The sequence below is a fragment of the Callithrix jacchus genome, chromosome 22 (assembly GCF_049354715.1).
Source record: "Callithrix jacchus isolate 240 chromosome 22, calJac240_pri, whole genome shotgun sequence".
Classification (NCBI taxonomy): Eukaryota; Metazoa; Chordata; class Mammalia; order Primates; family Cebidae; genus Callithrix; species Callithrix jacchus.
The window spans coordinates 33,358,216-33,370,691 of NC_133523.1; the positions used below are offsets into that span (position 1 = coordinate 33,358,216).

General features: G+C 42.9%; 2 protein-coding genes across 11 annotated transcripts in view; one reads left to right on the forward strand and one right to left on the reverse strand.

The window, feature by feature from the left end:
• The window catches only part of ZNF585B (zinc finger protein 585B), a 23,734-nt gene extending 18,477 nt beyond the window's left edge, over positions 1-5,257 (forward strand). For 7 of the 8 annotated variants that reach the window (XR_001908694.5, XM_035283386.3, XM_054249170.2 and 4 more), the window contains one exon: positions 1-5,257. This exon is cut by the window's left edge. The gene's annotated coding sequence lies outside the window, so the exon portion shown is untranslated. The other variant, NM_001270920.1, reaches the window with a different exon arrangement.
• ZNF383 (zinc finger protein 383) overlaps positions 1-12,401 on the reverse strand; it is a 61,879-nt gene extending 49,478 nt beyond the window's left edge. The window contains exons 1-3 of one of the 3 annotated variants that reach the window (XM_078359244.1): positions 12,350-12,401; positions 5,319-5,485; positions 1-5,053 (exon numbers count right to left, since the gene is read on the reverse strand). The exon at positions 1-5,053 is cut by the window's left edge and continues 24,628 nt beyond it. The gene's annotated coding sequence lies outside the window, so the exon portion shown is untranslated. Of the gene's footprint in view, positions 5,054-5,318 lie in introns of all 3 variants that reach the window. The other 2 variants (XM_078359245.1, XM_035286608.3) reach the window with 2 other exon arrangements.
• Positions 12,402-12,476: the final 75 nt, after the last annotated feature.

Sequence of the window (12,476 nt, forward strand, 5' to 3'; positions counted from 1 at the left end):
CCTGCCTCAGCCTCCTGAGTAGTAGGTGTGTGCCACCACATCCAGCTAATTTTTTGTATTTTTAGTAGAGACGGGGTTTCACCATGTTAACCAGAATGGTCTCGATCCCCTGACCTCATGATTCACCTGCCTCAGCCTCCCAAAATGCTGCGATTACAGGTATAAGTCACCATGCCTGGCCTTGATGTACTTTCTATGGGTTGAGACAAACGAATAATGACATGTATGCATTATTACAGAAGGGTAAAGAGCAGTTTCGCTGTCCTAATAAACCTCTGGGTTTTGCCTAGTCATGCCTTCCTACCCTACACCCCTGGCTATTTTGTCTCCATAGTTTTGCCTTTGAACCATAAAGTATGCAGCCTTTTCAGACTGACTTGTTTCACTTAGTAATGTGGATTTAAGTTTCATGTCTTTTCATGGCTTGCTAGCTCTTCTTTTTTTTTTGCACTGAATAATATGCTGTTGTCTGGATGTACTATGATTTATTTGTCTAATCACCTACTGAAGAACGTCTTAGTTGCATCCAAGTTTTACTGATTATGAATGAAGCTGCTGTAAACACCTGTGTGCAGGTTTTTGTATGAACACGACTATAATTTTTTTTTTTTCTTGAGATGGAGTCTCGCTCTGTCTCCAGACTGGAGTGCAGTGGTGCAATCTCAGCTCACTGCAACCTCCACCTCTTGGGTTTGAGTGATTCTCCTGTTCCAACCTCTTGAGTAGCTGGGATTACAGGTGTGTGTCACCATGCCTGGCTAATTTTTGCTTTGTTTTGAGGCAGAGTGGCCCCCACCACCACACCTGGCTAATTTTAGTATTTTTAGTGGAGATGGGGTTTCAGCATCTTGGCTAGGCTGGTCTTGAACTCCTAACCTTATCCACCCGCCTTGGCCTCCCAAAGTGCTGGAATTATGGGCATGAGCCACCACATCTGGCCCTTACAGCTTTTTTTTTTAAGGTCATATTTATTGAGGTATAATTTACATAGAGTTATATTCACCCTTTTAAGTGTAGAATTCTCAAAGCTTTGACAAGTATATCTAATCGTGCAGTCAATACCACAGTCAGGACAGAGAACTGTTCCGTCACTTCCCTGCACTTCCTCCTGTTTTTAGTCCATCCCTCTTCCCTACCCCCGACAATCACAAGCCTACTTTCTGTGTGTATAATTTTGCCTTTTCCACATGTTGTGTAAATGGAGACCTACTGTGTGTGTCTATGTCTGTGTGTTTGTATCCTTTTGAATGTGATTTGTTTCATTTCATGTGATGTATTTGAGATCCATCCATATGGCTATATGAGATAGAAATGGAAAATAAGGTGTTGAAAAGATGCTTGATATCTTTGATTATCAAGAGAATGAAAATTGAAACCACAATGAGGTACCCATACACACCTTTTAGCATGCCTAAAAATCAAGACATAATGCTGAGAGTTGGCAACAATGCAGAGCAATGGAAACTTTCATGCACTGCGGGTAGAAACGTAAAATGATACATATATGATATATCCACTTTGGGCGAAAAGTTTTGGAGCTTCTTTTTATTTGAGACAAAGTCTCACTCTGTCGCCCAGACTAGAGTGCAGTGGCACAATCTCAACTCACTGCAACCTCCGCTCCCCAGGTTCAAGTGATTCTCATGCCTCAACCTCCAGAGTAGCCAAAATTACAGGCATCCGCCAATACACCTGGCTAATTTTTGTGTTTTTAGTAAAGACAGGGTTTCACCATGTTGTCCAGGCTGGTCTCAAATTCCTGACCTCAGATGATCCACCCACCTTGGCCTCCAAAAGTGTTGGGATTACAGGCGTGAGCCATTGCACCCAGCTGGCAGCTTCTTATACTGTTAAACATATACTTATCATATGACTCACCAATCCAACTCCTAGGTATTTACCCTAATTGTTTATATGAAAACATGTACTCAAATTTCACAGGAACTGTATAATTGCCAAAAGTAGAAGCCAACCCAAATGTAACAGTGGGTGAATAATTAAACACATTGTAGGGCTTCTATACAATAAAATACTACCCCAACATGAAAAGAAATGATTTAGCTGGGCGCAGTGGCTCACGCCTATAATCCCAGCACTTTGGGAGGCTGAGGCGGGTGGATCACGAGGTCAAGAGATCGAGACCATCCTGGTCAACATGGTGAAACCCCGTCTCTACTAAAAATAAAAAAAAAATTAGCTGGGCATGGTAGCGCATGCCTGTAGTCCCAGCTACTCGGGAGGCTGAAGCAGGAGAATTGCTTGAACCCAGGAGGCAGAGGTCACCGTGAGCCGAGATGGTGCCATTGCACTCCAGCCTGGGTAACAAGAGGGAAACTCCATCTCAAAAAAAAAAAAAAGAAAAGAAAAGAAAAGATTTTATTGACACTGGCTGCAACATGGATGAATCTCAGAAGTACTGTATTTTTTTTTACTGTGTGATAATTTAAATGACATTTGAGGCCGGGCACGGTGGCTCACGCCTATAATCCCAGCACTTTGGGAGGCTGAGGCGGGTGGATCACAAGGTCAAGAGATCGAGACCATCCTGGTCAACATGGTGAAACCCCGTCTCTACTAAAAATACAAAAAATTAGCTGGGCATGGTGGCGCATGCCTGTAATCCCAGCTACTCAGGAGGCTGAGGCAGGAGAATTGCCTGAACCCAGGAGTGGAGGTGGGGGTGAGCCGAGATCGCGCCGTTGCACTCCAGCCTGGGTAACAAGAGCGAAACTCCGTCTCAAAAAAAAAAATGACATTTGAAAAACTATTAGATACTAGACTATAGATTTATATATTTAAATTTTATGTGTGGATATCATACACTATATACTGTGTTTTACTGTATGTTATAGCACATTATAATATTTATTATTATACTTACTACACTAGTTTCCATTTTATATAATACATATAATATCTAGTGTATGAGTATATAATTTTTATATGTTGCATATCAAACTTTTATATGACATTTTAGTTTTTACTTTTATATAATCACATTTAATGTTTATAATAAAAAGTTATTAACTATAATAAACTAGATCATAGGGTTCAGAGACCCCACAGATGGAGGTGGTCAATATTTTTGTTATTTCTCAAGAATCTCAATTCTGGCTGTTTAACATCAAGGAAGCTTTCTCCAGCTTTGGGCTTTTGCACCAACCATGTTCTCTGAGGATACTCTGCTTCCCCAGTGCCCATATATCTGGCTTTCTTCTCCCATCTTTGAAAAGCATCCACCCCCACCTTGCCCCACCATTGTATCTGAAGGAATACAGCCCTTGGGGTCACCTTTCTGCTGTATTATTTCGTATATATTTGTGTTGCAGGCATCACCATCTGACTTGACATTAAATATTTCTTTTTTTGGTTTTTCATCCAACCTTTCCACTAGACCTCATGAGGCCTGGTCTTTGTCTGTCTTGATATTGCTGTGTCCAAGGCACCCAACATGGTGCCAGCACAAAGCAGACACTCAGTACAAGCTTGTTAAATGAGTGAATGAATGAATGAATGAATAATAGCAGTAGTACTGACGTTGAGCCAATGCCCCACACAGATTGGCTAAATGAATGGGGAAGTGGTAGGGTTGGTTCCAGGTTCTCTAATTTTTAAAAAATTAATCTAGATTTTAAATTAGAGGGCCAGGCGTGCTGGCTCAGCATTTTGGGAGGCCAAGGCGGGCGGATCATGAGGTCAGGAGTTTGAGACCAGCCTGACCAACATGGTGAAACCCCATCTCCACTAAAAATACAAAAATTAGCTGGGCATGGTGGCATGTACCTGTAATCCCAGCTACTCGGGAGGCTGAGGCAGGAGAATCACTTGAACCTAGGAGGCAGAGGTTGCAGTGAGCCGAGATCATGCCACTGCACTCCAGCCTGAGTAACAGAACAAAAAACAAAAAACGAAAAACTAATGCCCCTCCCCATGCTTCAGCATACCTCAGCTCTAATTCCATGTACAGGTTGTCCCCAACCACCCTGCCACTCTCCTAAGTAGCTTACCTACATCTTCCCCCAGCATTCCATGGGGTCTCCTAACTCAGCCTCCTCTTGGTCACAGTGGCATACCCTGTTGGTGGGGGACAGTGGTGAGGAACCCAGAGGCAGAGGTCTATTACCATTGGCATCCACCCTAGCACTTTCAATCCCATCCCCCATCATCAGTTCCATATGCTCCACCCCATTCACTGGAGCAGCCACCAGCAAATATAACCCAGGAAGCAAGAGGAATGTGGCAGGGCTGAGGGTTCTGGGCCTCAGGCACTTGATTGGAAAGTGAATGTGATGCAGTGTGGCAGATGTTGACCCTGTGGCCAAAGTCAGGTTAAAGCCATGATTGTCATGCACACTTGCCCTAATGTCAGAATGAATTGAGCCCTCCATCCTCAGCTTCAGTCAGGCTGCTGTGCCTATGTGACTCTTATCTATATTATATCCTATCCCACCCTATGCTGCTCTACTCCCCACTCCCCAGATCACACCACTTATTAACTACAATACTTAATCTACCATTATGTTGATTCTATTATTGGTTTTGTTTTTGTTTTTTGTGGTTTTTTTGAGATGGAGTTTCACTCTTGTTGCCCAGGCGGGAGTGCAATGACTTGATCTCAGCTCACCTCTGCCTCCCAGGTTCAAGTGATTCTCCTGTCTCAGCCTCCCGAATAGCTGGGAGTACAGGCATGCACCACTATGCCTGGCTAATTTTATATTTTTAGTAGAGATGGAATTTTCTCCATGTTGGTCAGGCTGGTCTTGAACTCCTGACCTCAGGTCATCTGCCCACCCTGCTTCCCAAAGTGCTAGGATTACAGGGGTGAGCCACCATGCCTGGCTCTATTATTGGTTTTAAGTATAATTATCATAATTTATAACTAATATCAGAATCTTTGTCACTACTTATTACATGCCTTTAATTATGAAGATACCATGAATGACATATGAACTCTGATGCTAAGAAATCCTGTCCGTTCTAGTTTCTGCCACCTTCAGATTGGAGTTTACATGAACACAATAGCCACGGCTCTAGGGGGAATGTTTTTCTGCCTCTGTAAAATCAACACAATTAGATTACTTCCTTTATGATATTATTATGGTGTTATTTCAATATTTATTATAATAATAGATATTGCTACTAAAACAAAAGCTGTTTTCTGTTTCCATCTGTGAAGTAGGGTAATGTAAGCACCACCTTAATACAAGCGTTTGAGTTATACTAAGTTTGTGACTATAATAAATGCCAATCCTGAGAACCCATGGTGTGTTCTATTATATGTGGGAAGAGACGGCCAGGGGCAGACCTGTGTTACTTACAGTTAAATGATTACAAGCTTGCTTTGCTTTTTATACGCTGAGATGTGTGCCGCAGATCATATCCACACTATGGTGCAGTAAAATAAAAGCAGAGATCAAGCAGTATCAGGAGGCCTGTGGTAAGGACCATCTGAGAGCGTCTGTAACCGCGGAACACTGCGGTGTGGCTGCAGAGCAGAAGAGAAACTGCTTTGGTCCCACAACTCTTCCCAATGTAGAGTTTGTGTAAGGATTTTGTGAAGGGAGCTTATGCAAAAGACTTAGGGAGGTAATGCAATCTCTGCTCACAAGACTTGGGAGGGTCTTCGCAGATGGGTGCTGGTAAGGCAGGAGCCTTGCAGGGCAGAGACACCAGAAGGCCACAGGCTCTGCCTATGTTCTCAGAATACAGAGCAATTCCGATTGCTCTGTGTCCACAATGCTCGGGAGATAAAAGCCCCTGGATACAAGGTGTGTGGTCAGACCTTATGGCTGCACCTCTGTTGCCAAAACACCTGGATAGACAATGGGTGGTTAAATCTCAGTGTCCTTAGTTAGCTTCTTAGAAGAACCATGTTTGCTATTGAATGCTGCAGACACGTGTTCTTCTTCCAGCTATCTTCCTCCTCAGCCCCTATCCCCACAGCCTGCAAGATTAACAAGATAATACACCTAATAAAAGCGCCCGGAGCCCAGAGCTGAATGCCAGCACGGATCACCCTGCGTGAGTCTGTTGGACCCCTAGAACCGTGCTGTAAAATTCTATTCTTGTGTTTGTCTTTGTCTTTCTTTTCTCACTCCCTTGTCACTGGCGGGACACGAAGCACCCATGCACAGTGTTGGGCTGGTTCCCAACATTATACTCTGGAAAACGGGCCCATTTATAATGCAGTGTTGCCTATTGCTATGGTCTAAATGTCTGTGTCCCTTCAAAATTCATATTAAAGCCTAATCACCAGTGGGATAATATTAAGAGATGAGGCCTTTGGTAGATTATTTGGTCATGAGGACTTTGCTCATATGAATTAGATTAGTACCTTATAAAAGTCACCTAAGGTTACAATTCAAGGTGAGATTAAAACAAAAAAAAAGTCACCTAAGGGAGCTTGTTTGCCCTTTCCACCATGTGAGGACATAGCAAGATGGCACAATCTATGAAGCGGCAAGTGCTCACCAGACACTGAATGTTCTGGCATCTTGATCTTGGACCTCTCAGCTACCACAACTATAAGCATGTCTCTTGTTTATAAATTCCTCAGTCTTGAGGCTGAGGTGGGTGGATCACCTGAGGTCAGAAGTTTGAGATCAGCCTTGCTAACCTGGTGAAATCTCATCTCTACTAAAAATATAAAAATTAGCCAGGCATGGTGGTGGGCGCCTGTAATCCCAGCTACTCAGGAGGCTGAGGCAGCAGAATCACTTGAACCTGGGAGGCAGAGGTTGCAGTGAACCGAGATCATGTCACTGCACTCCAGCCTGGGTGACATAGAGCAAAATTCCATCAAAAAAAAAAAAGAAAATAAATGCATGCACAATAGAGAGGGAGAGATACACACAGGGAGATAACATCTCTCTCTATTCTCCTTCCTGTAGGACCAGTTATCAGTTTAGAATCCATTCCTTATTACCTCATGTAATCTTAATTATCTCCTAAAAGCCCTATCTCCAGATTTGGCACATTGGGGATTAGGGTTTCAATGTATGAATTTGGGGCTAGTGGGACACAATTCAGGCCATAGCACCCTCCAGTGGACACTCTTCTCCTTTGACGTATGTGATGTTAACCACAACCAACAAGGGGTGAAGAGTGTCTCCGACTACAGCTTCAGTCTAGAGTTGCCCTTGGTTCTGGAAGCTTCCTGATTTCCCACTTTGCATGTTTCACTTCCCATTGGGAGAGATCCTCCTTCCAAATACAGAATCAATTTTCTTCTTGGCCAAGCTGGAGATTTCACAGAATCACTTTTATTCTTCCGCAGTATCATTCCAAAGCCAGGAAAGACAGCTTTAAACTATAGCACCTGGCTGAGCCCTAGGAGGCTTACCCCATATTCCCAACATTTGCATTGTGGCCTTCCATTGAGCGACTGCAGCTGACTGCCAATTTCCAGAACTATAAACTCCTGTTCACGATCAAGGACTCTTCCACCTGCCTTACACACAAACTCAGCAGAGTCATTTTAATGTATTTTACCTCCTGCAGGTGCAAAAGAGGGAGGTTCTAATGCTGCCTTCCTGCTTCACAAAGAAGTCGCAAGTACTGGTGCCCTGGAGAAAATGCACGTGTGAATTAGATGGTCATTCTGAGGCAGAGAGGGTCGAAGTTCAGGGTCAGAGGCAGTTTAGAGGTTAAGGCTCCCAACTGACTTAATGGACTCCCCCCTTGACCGAGAGGACCCCAGAAAAAAATGTAAAAACTTAGTTCTCAGCCAAGGCAAGATGGAAGGTCAGACATGCTTCATTATACCCAATCTCTTTTGTGGTTTAGACACAACTGATCAACATTTATGTTAAAACACACATTATGAGAGTGACAGAAAATCTTTGTGGCAATAAGATACAGGACCAAAGGCCATGCCAGTTAAGTCGCACGCTCCTACACTTGAAAAATAAATTATGTTCTAATTGCTATGATATTTTTTTCTTTTTTCTTTGAGATGGTACCTTGCTCTGTCGCCAGGCTGGAGTGCAATGGCACAATCTTGGCTCACTGCAACCTTGCTTCCTGGATTCAAGTGATTCTCCTGCCTCAGCTTCCCGAGTAGCTGAGACTACAGGCGCCCACCACCACGCTCAGCTAATTTTTGTATTTTTAGTAGAGATGAGGTTTCACCATCTTGGCCAGGCTGGGTTTGAACTCCTGACCTCATGATCCACCAGCCTCGGCCTCCCAAAGTGCTGAGATTACAGATGTGAGCCACTGCGCCCAACCTGACAAACTTTTTAATTTTGCCAAACCTATGTAAAATTATATTGTTATCTTGACTTACATTTCGCTGATCCTAAGGATGCTGAAAATCTTCTCATATATCTACTTGCTACATGCATTTCTTCTTCTGTGAAATACCTGTGCATGCCTCCTACCATATTTGCATTGGGTTTGTTAAGCTTTCTTTATTGATTTGGAGGATTTTTTAAAAAGTATATTCCTGCCACCAATCTTGGGTAGCCTGTGTTCTGTGTGTACCTGCATCAGTTTATACCTTGTCTTTTTATTCTCTTTCCTATCACTTGATGAACAAAAATTATTATTTTAATATAGTCTGTTTTATCAACCTTTTTATGGTTAGTCTTTTTTTTTTTTTTTGGTGTTCTGTTTAAGAGATCTTTCTATTCTCATGAAGTGTAAAAAACATTTACTGATATTTTTACTGAAAGTATTAAAATTATGTTTTTAACATTTGAATCATTAATACACGTAGGATTGGTTTTTGTATATGCTGCCAATTCAATTCAATTTCTTTTTTCTTTTCTTTTCTTTTTCTTCTTTTTCTTTTTTTTTTGAGTTGGAGTCTTGCTCTGTCACCAGGCTGGAGTGCAGTGGCATGATCTCATCTCACTGCAGCCTTCACTTCCCGGGTTCAAGTGATTCTCCTGCCTCAGCCTCACGAGTAGCTGGGACTACAGGTGTGCACCACCACGCCCAGCTAATTTTTTTACTTTTAGTAGAGACGGGGTTTCACCATGAGGGCCAGGCTGGTCTCAATTCTCTTAACCTTGTGATCTGCCTGCCTTGGCCTCCCAAAGTGTTGGGATTACAGGCATGAGCCACTTCACTTAGCCTCAGATTTCTTTTATTGTTTTTGGCCTCTCCATATTTTCTTCCTTTGCGTGACAATTTTCATCTGTGTTTTCTTGGAAAACTTTCTATTTTATTAAATTTTCTAATGGATTACTCAAAATACCCTGAGAATTATGGAGTTTTAAATCTTTCTCATGTTGTTTTCTTGTATCTTCTCTATTTTTCAAAATAGACTTTCTTTATTTTAATTTTCATCCTAGTTCTGGAGTACACGTGCAGGATGTACAGGTTTGTCACATAGGTAAACATGTGTCATGGTGGTTTGCTGCACCCATCAAACCATCACCTAAGTATTAAGCCCAGCATGCATTAGCCATTTTTCCTAAGGCTCTCCCTTTCCCCACCCTATCCCCAGCAGGCCCCAGTGTGTGCTGCACTGGGAAACTAAACAAATTGTGTGACTTGTTTTATTGTAGTGGCCTGGAACCAAACCCTAAATATCTCGAGGTATGCCTGTGTTTGTATAATACTATTGTTATGGAAATAAAAGGGTCACAATCCAGACTCCAAGAGAGGGTTCTTGATCTCATGCAGGAAAGAATTCAAGGTGAGTCGCAGACTGCAGTGAGAAGAGATAGTTTATTGAAAGTTACTCCACTACAGAGTAGAGTGTCCTCAGAAAGTAAGTGAGGAAACACCCTTTAAGTTTTTCTTACGTAGGGATCTTGTCTATGTAAAGGCTAAAGCAAGCTGTGCCTACGTTATGGCCTGACATTATGACAAAATTTATTATTCTATTGATTTAAACAAAACTATCCTGGCCAACATGGTGAAACCCCTTCTCTATTAACAATACAAAAATTAGCTGGACGTGGTGGTGGGAGCCTGTAATCCCAGCTACTCGGGGGGCTGAGGCAGGAGAATTATTTCAACCTGGGAGGTAGAGGTTGCAGTGAGCCAAGGTTGCGCCACTGTACTCCAGCCTTGACAACAGGATGATTCTCTGTCTCAAAAAAAAAAAAAAGAAAGAAAAAGAATACTATCCTTGACATTTTAGTGTGTATGTACATCAAGGTATAACTAATTATCTTGAAAGCATTTATTGTTAGGAGTACTGGACATCTGGATTTTCTATTGTTCTAGGAGGCGGTCCTTGAAGGCATCACCAAGTTGCTTCCTTCACTGTAAACATCTTAGGACCGTGAGTTGTGACTGACAATGAATGTGCCTTGCTAGTCTCAAGATGGAGCTGAACTTAAAATGGGGTCACTCTGGCTCTCCTAGGTTTCTGTTCCCTAATACTATGACCACACCTGCTGTCTTCTCGATATTTCCTTGTAAATGTTTTAAATTAAAATTTTACTATGAAATTTTCACACAAATACTAGGAAGAGACCATGATAATGACTTCTGTCTACTTACCAACCTGCTTCAACATTTATCAACATTTTCTTTTGCAGTACCATATGCCCCTTCTCAGTGGAGTTTTTAAAGCTAATATTATTGCCTTTTTTTTTTTTTTTGAGATGGAGTCTTGCTCTGTTGCCCAGGCTGGAGTGCAGTGGCATGATCTCGGCTCACCACAACCTCTGCCTCCTGGGTTAAAGGGATTCTCCTGCCTCAGACTCCCGAGAAACTGGGACTACAGGCGTGTGCCACCATGCCTGGCTAATTTTTTGTGTTTTTAGTAGAGATGGGGTTTCACCATGTTGGCCAGTCTGGTCTTGAACTCCTGACCTTGTGATCCATCAGCCTCAGCCTCCCAAAGTGCTGGGATTACAGGTGTGACCCACTGCAGCTGGCCAAGTCATATTCTTTTTAACAGAACTGTATTACTGACAAAATTAACAGTGATTCTTAGGCCTCTAGTAGAAATGTGTGTTCACTAATGGACTTCACAGATGTTTCCTTAGACTATCCTTTAGGAGAAGAAACAGAATGAGATCAGCAGAGTCTAATTCTCTAAACATATATATACATATATATATTTTTTGAGACGGAGTTTTGCTGTTGTTACCCAGGCTGGAGTGCAATGGCACGATCTCGGCTCACTGCAACCTCTGCCTTCTGGGTTCAAGCAATTCTCCTGCCTCAGCCTCCCGAGTAGCTGGGACTACAGGTGCTCGCCACCATGCCCAGCTAATTTTTGTATTTTTAGTAGAGACGGGGTTTCACCTTGTTGACCAGGATGATCTCGATCTCTTGACCTTGTGATCCACCCGCCTCGGCCTCCCAAAGTGCTGGGATTATAGGCATGAGCCACCGCGCCCGGCCTCTCTAAACATATTTTTAAGCTGAGTCTCAGAGAGAGACATAACTGGCCTGAAGGCATCTAGCATGCCCACATCAGAGTGTAGGTTCAATTCCCTGAAAACAATTTTCCCACCTGCTGGAACTGAACTTATTGGGTAAAGAACCTACCACCACTGTCAGGTAGAACTTCCTGTCAGAAGCTGAGCTGTGAGTAATGTTTAGGAGTTCACCAAGTGAAAGGAATTGTATCTTCATAACTCCTCACCCATACCCCCCAAAAAGGGGAATAAGGAGGTGTTACGTGGCTTCAGAATTTCCACAGAGAAGCCAAGGGTCAGAGACTGCACTTAAAGCTTCACTGATATAGTAAGGCGATGGCTAATAATTATATTTTAACTTCAAGGTAAATGAAAATAGTTTTTTTTAGGTGTAGTCACACGTTGGCCATACTAAAGACTATTAGTGTTATTACCATTGCCTACTAGAGTTGCACTTGAGGTAGTCAGTATGAAGGGTAAGGGATATTAATTGGTATTCAAATCTCTATTCACCTTCTCACACCACCCAGCCCTTCAGAAGGGGACGCCTGGACCTCTCCTCCCAACTCTGGTGGTATCTTCCAGGAGAAGATTGTGTTAAAACCATCGGACTTCCACCCTATTTCCCAAGGTGGCTTACTCCCTTCCTGCAGCCTACTACTCCTTCAGATGTCTCTCAGACTTTCAGGGTGGTTTCACTCAAGAGATGACTCCCATAGTGACCTGTCCAACTTTTCCTTGAATGGCGTCTCTAAAAAGTGGACTGTTCTAATCCTGATTCCTCCTATCATCTGCCTGTGGTTTCTCCCAGGATCCCCTTAACTTGGTGTTTTTTTCTCTGGCTCTTCTCTTCCTTGGTGGTTTCTCCCAGCAGGTAATTATTATCCTCAGTGTCCTGTATTCAGAAGGGCAACTTAGCTTTTCTAAATGTAACATACAGCGCCAGACCCCATCTCCAGTAACTTTCTCCTCCAGAATAGAAGCCTAGTCAGACAAGGGTCATATTTCAGCATCCTTACCTGCTTTGCTCTAGGAATCCTGCCCGCTGCCAATTCCTCCGCTCTCTGGAACGGCTACGCTCCCAAGATGGCGGCCCACACGAATAACACCATGAAGGCGCGGCCATATTCTCTGCCCGACGGTGCC